We start from the raw sequence: 13,666 nt of genomic DNA on the forward strand, positions 1-13,666 counted from the left end.
ATGCAGGCGACACCATGATGCAGGCGACACCATGATGACACCATGATGCAGGACACCATGATGCAGGCGACACCATGATGCAGGCGACACCATGATGACACCATGATGACACCATGATGCAGGACACCATGATGACACCATGATGCAGGACACCATGATGCAGGACACCATGATGCAGGACACCATGATGACACCATGATGACACCATGATGCAGGACACCATGATGACACCATGATGCAGGCGACACCATGATGCAGGACACCATGATGCAGGACACCATGATGCAGGACACCATGATGACACCATGATGCAGGACACCATGATGCAGGACACCATGATGCAGGACACCATGATGACACCATGATGCAGGCGACACCATGATGCAGGCGACACCATGATGCAGTCGACACCATGATGCAGGACACCATGATGCAGGACACCATGATGCAGGACACCATGATGACACCATGATGCAGGACACCATGATGCAGGACACCATGATGCAGGACACCATGATGCAGGACACCATGATGCAGGACACCATGATGACACCATGATGCAGGCGACACCATGATGCAGGCGACACCATGATGCAGGACACCATGATGCAGGACACCATGATGCAGGACACCATGATGCAGGACACCATGATGACACCATGATGCAGGACACCATGATGCAGGACACCATGATGCAGGCGACACCATGATGCAGGCGACACCATGATGCAGGCGACACCATGATGCAGGCGACACCATGATGCCGTCGACAGGTTCTGCTTGTGACAACAAAACAGCGTTTGATTTGCTGCCCCTAGCTGCCTCCATTCTGCACAATGTGTTTCTAAAATGCAATATGTCAACAAATTCACAATGCACAAGTTAAACACCACCGCAGTCACTGGTCACTTAATGTGCTAAAGATCAAGTGTGTGTGTGTGTGTGTGTGTGTGTGTGTGTGTGTGTCTGTGTGTGTGTGTGTGTGTGCTATAAATGTTGCATGGTGTTTATCTCAACAGCAATCCTCTTCTCAGCAATTGTCAAACAATTTAGCAGACGCTCTTATCCAGAGCAATTTACAATAAGCAAAGGTAAATAGTCACCATCACAGAACAGAGAGAGAGAGAGAGAGAGAGAGAGAGAGAGAGAGAGAGAGAGAGACAGAGACAGAGACAGAGACAGAGACAGAGACAGAGACAGAGACAGAGAGAGAGAGAGAGAGAGAGAGAGAGAGACAGAGACAGAGACAGAGACAGAGACAGAGAGAGAGAGAGAGAGAGAGAGACAGAGAGACAGGGAGAGAGAGAGAGAGAGAGAGAGAGAGAGAGAGAGAGAGAGAGAGATGCTTCAGATAAAATGCATTCACACAGACACAGCAAGCAGCTTCAATTCTTTCTAAACCAAACCAACACATACAGATTAACCGTGACGCTACAGAAGCACCATCTGTATTCTGGGGAAAACCTTCCCAGGAAATATCAGATAATGATTCAAGCTCACAACGTGTGGCGTTGAGGGAGGCAAATAGAACAGCACTCCAATAAGAGAAAGCAACAGCACGTTTGTTTTTGTTTTTTCAGTTTGTCTTGTTAAAAAGAAAATGATTCTGTAAAGTGATCTGATGATGTGTGCATTGTCAATAAACAAATGTTTAAAAAAAAAAGCAACGTACAGCACATGCAGAAATAAATGGTAAATGGTGCATTTATATAGCGCCTTTATCCAAGGCGCTTTACATAGATTGTGCAGATTGTGAGATTACCCATTCACCCATTCACACACACATTCATACACCGATGGCGGCGGAAACCATGCAAGGCACCAACCAGCACATCAGGAGAAATTAGGGGTTCAGTGTCTTGCTCAAGGACACTTCGACACTAACTCTGGGGGAGCCCGGGTTCCAACTGGGTTCGAACCCAAAGACTGTAAAAAATGGGACCCAATGCCTCCCTGCTTGGCACACAGTATCAATGGGTTGGATTGGGGGGTCAAATCAACGAATGATTCCCGAGCGCGGCGCACGCTGCGGCTCACCGCTCCAAGAGATGGGTCAAATGCGGAGAACAAATTTCACTGCGGTATAACGTGTATGACTAATCGTACGACTTTGACCCTCATATTAAATGCTACACTATAGGCTACCTACCTTTATCAGGTTTTCTTGCTCGATGCTGATCAAATCCTTAAATCCACCGTTTCTCAATGTTTCGTCCGGGACCACCAGGGGGCGCCTTTGACTCCCTTATCCATTTCGGTTCCATCGGTGCCCTTTCAGAGTTAAATAAACATAGGTGTGTAGAGAAAGAGAGAGAAAAAAAGTCTCAAATGGGGCCCATGGTGTAATCCGCATATCAAAAAAACCAAACATATATCCACTTTTTGTGTATAGAAAATCACACCCGTGTGAAGTGAGGGGCGCTAATATATTAAAGTCTAACTCACGTTGCTATGATTAGGTGATGTAATGGTGATGCAAAACATACGGTGTCAAAACAAACATTGAATTATCTTTATTGTTAATGGGATTTAATGTTTGTGTTTAGGGACAAGATGACCTACATTTTCCCTGCATTGTCAATGGCGTTTTTAAATTATCTTTATTGTTAATGGGATTTAATGTTTGTGTTAGGGACAAGATGACGTAGATGTTCCCTGCATTGTCAATGGCGTTTTTAAAACAAACATTGAACTAAAAATAAACATTAAACCTATATATAAACCTGTATATAGTAGCGCCCCTCAAAAAACTGTCAAGAAACAAACAAACAAACAAACACATGATGCAATGCAATGTTGTTTGTTTTTGTCAATGGCATTTAGTGTTTGTGTTAAGACAGAATCTACACTATAGCTGTTAAAATCACACCCGTGTGAAGTGAGGGGCGCTCTTATCAATATACATCATACATCTCATTCCAGCCAATCACAATTTGTGTCCTCATTTTTGTCTTCAGTGTTTGTGTTTACACAAACAGTTCATTTTATTAACAGTTTGCAGAATTACAGTACTACATTTCAAGCACAAACTCAATACAAAGACTGTTAACTGTGAGTGGACGACCCGATTAAGCATTACACTTGTTTACAAGAGGGTCCACCTTGTTCAATTCATCAAAGTGGCATTCAATGTTTGTGTTAGGACAATGTTTGTGTTAGGACAATGTTTGTGTTAGGACAAGACAACGTTTGTGTTAGGACAATGTTTGTGTTAGGACAAGACAATGTGTTAGGACAAGACAACGTTTGTGTTAGGACAATGTTTGTGTTAGGACAAGACAATGTTTGTGTTAGGACAATGTTTGTGTTAGGACAAGACAACGTTTGTGTTAGGACAATGTTTGTGTTAGGACAAGACAATGTTTGTGTTAGGACAATGTTTGTGTTAGGACAATGTTTGTGTTAGGACAAGACAACGTTTGTGTTAGGACAATGTTTGTGTTAGGACAAGACAATGTTTGTGTTAGGACAATGTTTGTGTTAGGACAATGTTTGTGTTAGGACAATGTTTATGTTTACACAAACCCACAAAGCTGGACATAGGAAACACTGTGGCAGACTATTAGCAGTTGTTTAATGCTTTCCTGTGTTCTCCCCTAAAATAGTATGCATAAGGAGTAAGGACACAACACTAAAATAGTATGCATAAGGACACAACACTAAAATAGTATGCATAAGGACACAACACTGGGTTAAAGTCTAACCTACCTTTATTTTTAAATTGTAAATCATGTTGTTTCAATTGTTTGGAAAATGTTTTGACTTACTGGACTTGTGTTTTGTTGCCACAGAGCTTCCTTGGGGTTCTGGCCAGTGGGAAAGGACCCGATTGTAGCACAAGGTTGCCTTTTACACTGCCTGACTCCATTGTAGGGAGTTGCTCAGCCCATCCCACTGGATCAGACCAACTGTAGGTTTTGGAAATATGTATGTATAAGTATGTGAATTATTACTGTGAGTGGTTGATGCTCAGCGACACCTTTTCTATACTCGTGTATATTCCCTTGAGTAGATAAACTACACAGGACTCCGACTCCGTAAAAAGATCACAAAAAGATGTATTCCAAAAAATGTGTTCCTTAATACAGAAGTGATCAAAAACAAGCTTCTCAAACTCAAAATATACTACGGTCAAAAAACGTGTCGCTCTGACCTTGTCTTGTGCACAAACTGACTGTACTGCCCTGCACACACTCAAGTGATAATTAGCTGAATCTGCCCTGACCTGCACACACTCAGGTGTTAGCAATTGCAATTAAGATCTCAGTTAGACAACCAGAGCTCTCTTCTTAAAGCTACAGTAACATCATTGTTTTTTAACCTAAAGCACATCACCATGAATTAAACAAATTAACTTATTTAAGCCTTTTAACATACCGGTAGCTAATTTAACAATCAAATGCAATATACATGAACTGTTAAACCAAAATACAAATCTACAAATCTAAATACAAAAATAAAGCAGTAATTATTCAAATAATCACATTATTCAAACTTGGCTCCCACATACCGGCCCCTAATTGTACTCTTAAAGGAGCATTCGGTGATTTGGAAAAAACCCCGGTCTGCCCCGTGAACAAGATGTGCACATGCACGCACTACAGTGGGGGAAGTACAACAGACCAACAGCACGTGCACCAAGGCCCGCCCCACTCGATCATGATTGGAGGAAGGCCCCTCTCATCCTGATTGGATGAAGGCTTTGCCACCCAAAGCCCAAACCGAAACTAGGGTTTTTTGACCCCAGGGGCTCACTGGGGACAGGGAGGAACTCCTTATGTGGTCAGCACACTTTATAGTAGGGAGGATTGTCCTGAAAATAAGAAAAAATAAGTGATATTTGAATTAAGTGAAATCACTGAATATACCTTTAACTGGAGACAATTACACAAAATATGGACACATGGAGCCAAAGACATTAAAGTCACTCTGTGTCTTCTTTCTTCGTTGCTTGATTACCATACCTTTGCTGTGTGTGTGTGTGTGTGTGTGTAAGCGTGTATGAAAGGGGGGGGGGGCATAGTCTGTATGTAGGACTTTGAAAGCACTGTCTCATTCAGCCTCTTGGAGGAGGCAAATCCTCGTCAGGGGAACAGAGGGAGGGGAAGTGTTGTTAGGCCCCGAAACACACACACACACACGCACGCACGCACGCACGCACGCACGCTCACTCACTCACTCACTCACTCTGTACTTTACTTTATCTGTTTATTTAGACGGGACAATGCATATTAATGGACATTACATAAATGCAATGTAAACACACCGGATTTAGCAAAAATGCTAATTCTCACCCACAGTCCCCACATGGAAACATAAAACAAAACAAAACAAACAGTACCTTACATTAGGAAACAAAGCATTAAAAGCATACGTACACAAGGAAAGTACAAAGGTGTAAAATGCATACCGCCGATACCGGTATACATAATTTAGCAGCGTCTTTTTAAGGGCGATCTGGATTTTCGGCGCATAAGGTGCAGCATTGCTTTCAAATAATACAGGTACAGGATTCAAGTCATATAGGAGTGCTCAAAGTGCACTAGACTAATTCGACTACATGGTCACAGGTTTGGATGTCCAGTAACCACTAAGACATCTACAATACCCTTACTTTAAAACCCCCCAAATCTCCAGTGTGGTTCATGAGCGGAGGTCTTAAATCTCCAGTGTGGTTGTAGGCGGAGGTCTTTCTGCTACAAAGCCCCATTTGATTGGGACAATCTCCCTCTATCTCTTAGATCCATCTCATCGTTTAGTAGCTTCAGGACCTCCTTATATTCACATCTAGACTCAACCTGTCTGTGCTTCTAATTATGACACAGAAGTATTTGCACTGTGACCTTATCTCCATTGTGTAACAGCTGATTACGTGGTGGTTGGTGGGGTAGGTGTTAAGCCCAACACACACCTGTCTGGGAAGCGGGTGCGCAGCGACGCGGCACAGTATTGCCGCGCGTCATAGCCGCACAACAACACCCACAGGACGCGGCGCGCTACTGCGCGGCTGGCCAGCCACGCCCACGGATTCCCGGATGGAGGCCGTGCGGCAACGCCTGGAAAATAGAACAGCGGCGTATCGGAGCGCCAGGCGAGGCGTGAACGCGCGCCAGCACGCGTCTGACGCCGCCGGTGTGGGATAGGTTCATTTAAAATAACGGAGGCGGCTGTTTTGACGCGCGGCGTTCACAGACGGTGTGTGTTGGGCTGAAGAGGATGAGCAAGCTTTGTGTATATATGTAGGCTATGTATTTGTATATCCGTTTGTACTGTATTTGTGTACAGTATGCTTTTTTTGTATTTGTTTGTTATCGGGTCCCTCTGGAAAATGAGATGCTGCATCTCAAGGGGCTGTTATGTTCCTTCAATACAAATCTGAAATCTGAAATCTAACCATTTATTTTCGATTGTACTTAAAGGGTAAGACCACTTTTTTAGAGGTTTGGGTTGTTTTCTTACCTTATTATGGTCAAACTAGTCCAGTCCAGGAGTTATTTCGCTCCATAGTGCAGTTTTACAGAAAATAGCGTTATAAAAATACCAGCCCATTGACTTACATTGTACACTGAAACAGCTCTCAAAATCACTCTTTTAGTTCGTAAACAAACACAAACAAAGTTGTTTCAGACAATATAGAGCAACACCAAAACTCATGTGGTTTTATTTTTTCATAAAAATGTTAACTTCCTGTTGATTTGTCCATTTTTATTCAGAAGAAAACCCGGACTGGATCCATGGATCCGGATCCAGATCTTCATATAGTAAAATCAACAGGAAGTTACCATTTTTATGAAGAAATAAAACCACATGAGTTTTGGTGTTGCTCTATATTGTCTGAAACAACTTTGTTTGTGTTTGTTTACGAACTAAAAGAGTGATTTTGAGAGCTGTTTCAGTGTACAATGTAAGTCAATGGGCTGGTATTTTTATAACGCTATTTTCTGTAAAACTGCACTATGGAGCGAAATAACTCCTGGACTGGACTAGTTTGACCATAATAAGGTAAGAAAACAACCCAAACCTCTAAAAAAGTGGTCTTACCCTTTAATTAAAGGATGTAAATGCCTCTTATTGTCAGAGGTCATTCCAGACTGAACAGCCTGAAGGTTGCCCCATGGGCGCAGCCATTACTGAGGTGCCCCATGGGCGCAGCCATTACTGAGGTGCCCCATGGGCGCAGCCATTACTGAGGTGCCCCATTGGCGCAGCCATTACTGAGGTGCCCCATGGGCGCAGCCATTACTGAGGTGCCCCATGGGCGCAGCCATTACTGAGGTTCCCCATGGGCGTTAGCCATTGCTGAGGTGCCCCATGGGCGCAGCCATTACTGAGGTGCCCCATGGGCGCAGCCATTACTGAGGTGCCCCATGGGTGCAGCCATTGCTGAGGTGCCCCATGGGTGCAGCCATTACTGAGGTGCCCCATGGGCGCAGCCATTACTGAGGTGCCCCATGGGCGCAGCCATTGCTGAGGTGCCCCATGGGTGCAGCCATTACTTAGGTGCCCCATGGTGCAGCCATTACTGAGGTGCCCCATGGGTGCAGCCATTGCTGAGGTACCCCATGGGTGCAGCCATTACTGAGGTGTACCCCATGGGCGCAGCCATTACTGAGGTGTACCCCATGGACGCAGCCATTACTGAGGTGCCCCATGGGCGCAGCCATTACTGAGGTGCCCCATGGGTGCAGCCATTACTGAGGTGTACCTGAAGGGTGCCCCATGGGTGCAGCCATTGCTGAGGTGCCCCATGGGTGCAGCCATTACTGAGGTGCCCCATGGGAGCAGCCATTGCTGAGGTGCCCCATGGGCGCAGCCATTACTGAGGTGCCCCATGGGCGCAGCCATTACTGAGGTGCCCCATGGGCGCAGCCAATACTGAGGTGCCCCATGGGCGCAGCCATTACTGAGGTGCCCCATGGGCGCAGCCAATACTGAGGTGCCCCATGGGTGCAGCCATTACTGAGGTGTAGCTGAAGGGTGCCCCATGGGTGCAGCCATTGTTGAGGTGCCCCATGGGTGCAGCCATTGCTGAGGTGCCCCATGGGCGCAGCCATTACTGAGGTGCCCCATGGGCGCAGCCATTTCTGAGGTGTACCTGAAGGGTGCCCCATGGGCGCAGCCATTACTGAGGTGCCCCATGGGCGCAGCCATTACTGAGGTGTACCTGAAGGGTGCCCCATGGGCGCAGCCATTACTGAGGTGCCCCATGGGCGCAGCCATTACTGAGGTGTACCTGAAGGGTGCCCCATGGGCACCCTTCAGGTACAGATCCTCGCTCATATTGCTCGTGTATCACAGTCTCTCCAGTCGATACAGGCCCTCTGCACGACCCTCATTCATTCATAGTCTCTCTAGTCGATACAGGACCTGCTGCACGACCCTCATTCATTCATAGTCTCTCCAGTCGATACAGGCCCTCTGCACGACCCTCATTCATTCATAGAAAGTGTATCACAGTCTCTCCAGTCGATACAGGCCCTCTGCACGACCCTCATTCATTCATAGTCTCTCTAGTCGATACAGGACCTGCTGCACGACCCTCATTCATTCATAGCCACTTATTGTCAGAGGTCATTCCAGACTGAACAGCCTGAAGGTTGCCCCATGGGCGCAGCCATTACTGAGGTGCCCCATGGGCGCAGCCATTACTGAGGTGCCCCATGGGCGCAGCCATTACTGAGGTGCCCCATGGGCGCAGCCATTACTGAGGTGCCCCATTGGCGCAGCCATTACTGAGGTGCCCCATGGGCGCAGCCATTACTGAGGTTCCCCATGGGCGCAGCCATTGCTGAGGTGCCCCATGGGCGCAGCCATTACTGAGGTGCCCCATGGGCGCAGCCATTACTGAGGTGCCCCATGGGTGCAGCCATTGCTGAGGTGCCCCATGGGCGCAGCCATTACTGAGGTGCCCCATGGGCGCAGCCATTACTGAGGTGCCCCATGGGCGCAGCCATTGCTGAGGTGCCCCATGGGTGCAGCCATTACTTAGGTGCCCCATGGTGCAGCCATTACTGAGGTGCCCCATGGGTGCAGCCATTGCTGAGGTGCCCCATGGGTGCAGCCATTACTGAGGTGTACCCCATGGGTGCAGCCATTACTGAGGTGTACCCCATGGACGCAGCCATTACTGAGGTGCCCCATGGGCGCAGCCATTACTGAGGTGCCCCATGGGTGCAGCCATTACTGAGGTGTACCTGAAGGGTGCCCCATGGGTGCAGCCATTGCTGAGGTGCCCCATGGGTGCAGCCATTACTGAGGTGCCCCATGGGTGCAGCCATTGCTGAGGTGCCCCATGGGCGCAGCCATTACTGAGGTGCCCCATGGGCGCAGCCATTACTGAGGTGCCCCATGGGCGCAGCCAATACTGAGGTACCCCATGGGCGCAGCCATTACTGAGGTGCCCCATGGGCGCAGCCAATACTGAGGTGCCGGGTGCAGCCATTACTGAGGTGTACCTGAAGGGTGCCCCATGGGTGCAGCCATTGATGAGGTGCCCCATGGGCGCAGCCATTACTGAGGTGCCCCATGGGCGCAGCCATTACTGAGGTGCCCCATGGGCGCAGCCATTACTGAAGTGCCCCATGGGCGCAGCCATTACTGAGGTGCCCCATGGGCGCAGCCATTGCTGAGGTGCCCCATGGGTGCAGCCATTACTGAGGTGCCCCATGGGCGCAGCCATTACTGAGGTGCCCCATGGGTGCAGCCATTGCTGAGGTGCACCATGGGTGCAGCCATTGCTGAGGTGCCCCATGGGCGCAGCCATTACTGAGGTGCCCCATGGGCGCAGCCATTTCTGAGGTGTACCTGAAGGGTGCCCCATGGGCGCAGCCATTACTGAGGTGCCCCATGGGCGCAGCCATTACTGAGGTGTACCTGAAGGGTGCCCCATGGGCGCAGCCATTACTGAGGTGCCCCATGGGCGCAGCCATTACTGAGGTGTACCTGAAGGGTGCCCCATGGGCACCCTTCAGGTACAGATCCTCGCTCATATTGCTCGTGTATCACAGTCTCTCCAGTCGATACAGGCCCTCTGCACGACCCTCATTCATTCATAGTCTCTCTAGTCGATACAGGCCCTCTGCACGACCCTCATTCATTCATAGTCTCTCTAGTCGATACAGGCCCTCTGCACGACCCTCATTCATTCATAGTCTCTCCAGTCGATACAGGACCTGCTGCACGACCCTCATCCATTCATAGAAAGTGACATTCAGTCTCTGGACAGAAGCTGCAGCTCTCTTAGTATCTGTATTTTACATCCACACTCACTGGGCGGCGGTGGCTCAGGGGTAGAGTGACCACTAGGGGGCGGCGGTGGCTCAGGGGTAGAGTGACCACTAGGGGGCGGCGGTGGCTCAGGGGTAGAGTGACCACTAGGGGGCGGCGGTGGCTCAGGGGTAGAGTGACCACTAGGGGGCGGCGGTGGCTCAGGGGTAGAGTGACCACTAGAGGGCGGCGGTGGCTCAGGGGTAGAGTGCCTGGATGGTAACCGTAAGGTTGCCAGTTCGAACCCGGGCTCCCCCAGAGTCACTGTCGAAGTGTCCTTGAGCAAGACACTGAACCCCTAATTGCTCCTGATGTGCTGGTTGGTGCCTTGCATGGTTTCCGCCACCGCCGGTGTATAAACGGGTGAATGTAATGCACAATCTATGTAAAGTTCCTTGGATAAAGGCGCTATATAAATGCACCATTTACCATTTACTTTATTCCCCCTTTCAGGTATAGTCATGTTCACAAATACAGCCTCCACGTGGGATCGCTCAGGGATTGGTGGAAAACCGTCTTCTATTCTTGAAAGCAAGCGAAGACATGACCTGCACATGCAACACAAAGGGTTCCTGTCTAAATGCTGTCAAGCGTTTGGTAACACTTTTGTCGTTCGATGGAGTTGTTTATACTTTAGTTTCCTGCTGGCGCAGCTACCATATATTTTTGATTGATTGATTGATTGAAATATAAACAGTTTGCAGAATTACAGTACATTTCAAGCACAAACTCAATACAAAGACTGTTAACTGTGAGTGGACAACCCAATTAACCATTACACTTGTTTACAAGAGGGTCCACCTTGTTCAATTCATCAAAACATTTAGAGACGTACAAATAGACACTTCTATATGTCATCTCGACACGTCAATTTGATTGACAGACGGTCCCATCCAATCACCTGCCAAGTAGCTTGAAAACAGCGGCAGCTTTCTTCAGCGATTGGCTATACAGAGGTGATGATAGATCACAGATGGAAGTACGTTGTGAAACAAAATGTGATTGTTAAGCAAATGTCTCTTCCATCTGGCGGAGTCTAGCCTCGAAAGTCAATTTTCTCTGCTTGCTCTTTTTTCCACTACTCCTGCAAGACATCTATAAGCCATATCTCAAAAACTAGTGGGTCAAACTGCACAACCAATTATGTCAATTTAACGCTATGATTCACTATACTTTCATATTACATGAAAAAGCGAAATTGATTAATAATCCATGGTCTCGGTCCCAATTGGTCAAAAATGTTGAAAATAGCTTTGACTAAATCCTAACTACGGTTTTGGACAAACAAAGTCTCTACCCGACAGCGACAATATACAGTAATGTAATAACAATATACAGTAATGTAATAACAATATACAGTAATGTAATAACAATATACAGTAATGTAATAACAATATACAGTAATGTAATAATATACAGTAATGTAATAACAATATACAGTAATGTAATAACAATATACAGTAATGTAATAACAATATACAGTAATGTAATAACAATATACAGTAATGTAATAACAATATACAGTAATGTAATAACAATATACAGTAATGTAATAACAATATACAGTAATGTAATAATATACAGTAATATAATAACAATATACAGTAATGTAATAACAATATACAGTAATGTAATAACAATATACAGTAATGTAATAACAATATACAGTAATGTAATAACAATATACAGTAATGTAATAATATACAGTAATGTAATAACAATATACAGTAATGTAATAACAATATACAGTAATGTAATAACAATATACAGTAATGTAATAACAATATACAGTAATGTAATAACAATATACAGTAATGTAATAACAATATACAGTAATGTAATAACAATATACAGTAATATAATAACAATATACAGTAATGTAATAACAATATACAGTAATGTAATAACAATATACAGTAATGTAATAACAATATACAGTAATGTAATAACAATATACAGTAATGTAATAACAATATACAGTAATGTAATAACAATATACAGTAATGTAATAACAATATACAGTAATGTAATAACAATATACAGTAATATAATAACAATATACAGTAATGTAATAACAATATACAGTAATATAATAACAATATACAGTAATGTAATAACAATATACAGTAATGTAATAACAATATACAGTAATATAATAATATACAGTAATGTAATAACAATATACAGTAATGTAATAACAATATACAGTAATGTAATAACAATATACAGTAATGTAATAACAATATACAGTAATGTAATAACAATATACAGTAATGTAATAACAATATACAGTAATATAATAACAATATACAGTAATATAATAACAATATACAGTAATGTAATAACAATATACAGTAATGTAATAACAATATACAGTAATGTAATAACAATATACAGTAATGTAATAACAATATACAGTAATGTAATAACAATATACAGTAATGTAATAACAATATACAGTAATGTAATAACAATATACAGTAATATAATAACAATATACAGTAATGTAATAACAATATACAGTAATGTAATAACAATATACAGTAATATAATAACAATATACAGTAATGTAATAACAATATACAGTAATGTAATAACAATATACAGTAATGTAATAACAATATACAGTAATATAATAACAATATACAGTAATGTAATAACAATATACAGTAATGTAATAACAATATACAGTAATGTAATAACAATATACAGTAATATAATAACAATATACAGTAATATAATAACAATATACAGTAATGTAATAACAATATACAGTAATGTAATAACAATATACAGTAATATAATAACAATATACAGTAATGTAATAACAATGTACAGTAATGTAATAATATACAGTAATATAATAACAATATACAGTAATGTAATAACAATATACAGTAATGTAATAACAATATACAGTAATGTAATAACAATATACAGTAATGTAATAACAATATACAGTAATGTAATAACAATATACAGTAATGTAATAACAATATACAGTAATATAATAACAATATACAGTAATATAATAACAATATACAGTAATGTAATAACAATATACAGTAATGTAATAACAATATACAGTAATGTAATAACAATATACAGTAATGTAATAACAATATACAGTAATGTAATAACAATATACAGTAATGTAATAACAATATACAGTAATGTAATAACAATATACAGTAATGTAATAACAATATACAGTAATATAATAATATACAGTAATGTAATAACAATATACAGTAATATAATAATATACAGTAATGTAATAACAATATACAGTAATATAATAATATACAGTAATGTAATAACAATATACAGTAATATAATAATATACAGTAATGTAATAACAATATACAGTAATGTAATAACAATATACAGTAATGTAATA

The sequence above is a fragment of the Electrona antarctica genome (genome assembly GCF_951216825.1).
Source record: "Electrona antarctica genome assembly, chromosome: 12".
In the NCBI taxonomy this organism is placed as follows: Eukaryota; Metazoa; Chordata; class Actinopteri; order Myctophiformes; family Myctophidae; genus Electrona; species Electrona antarctica.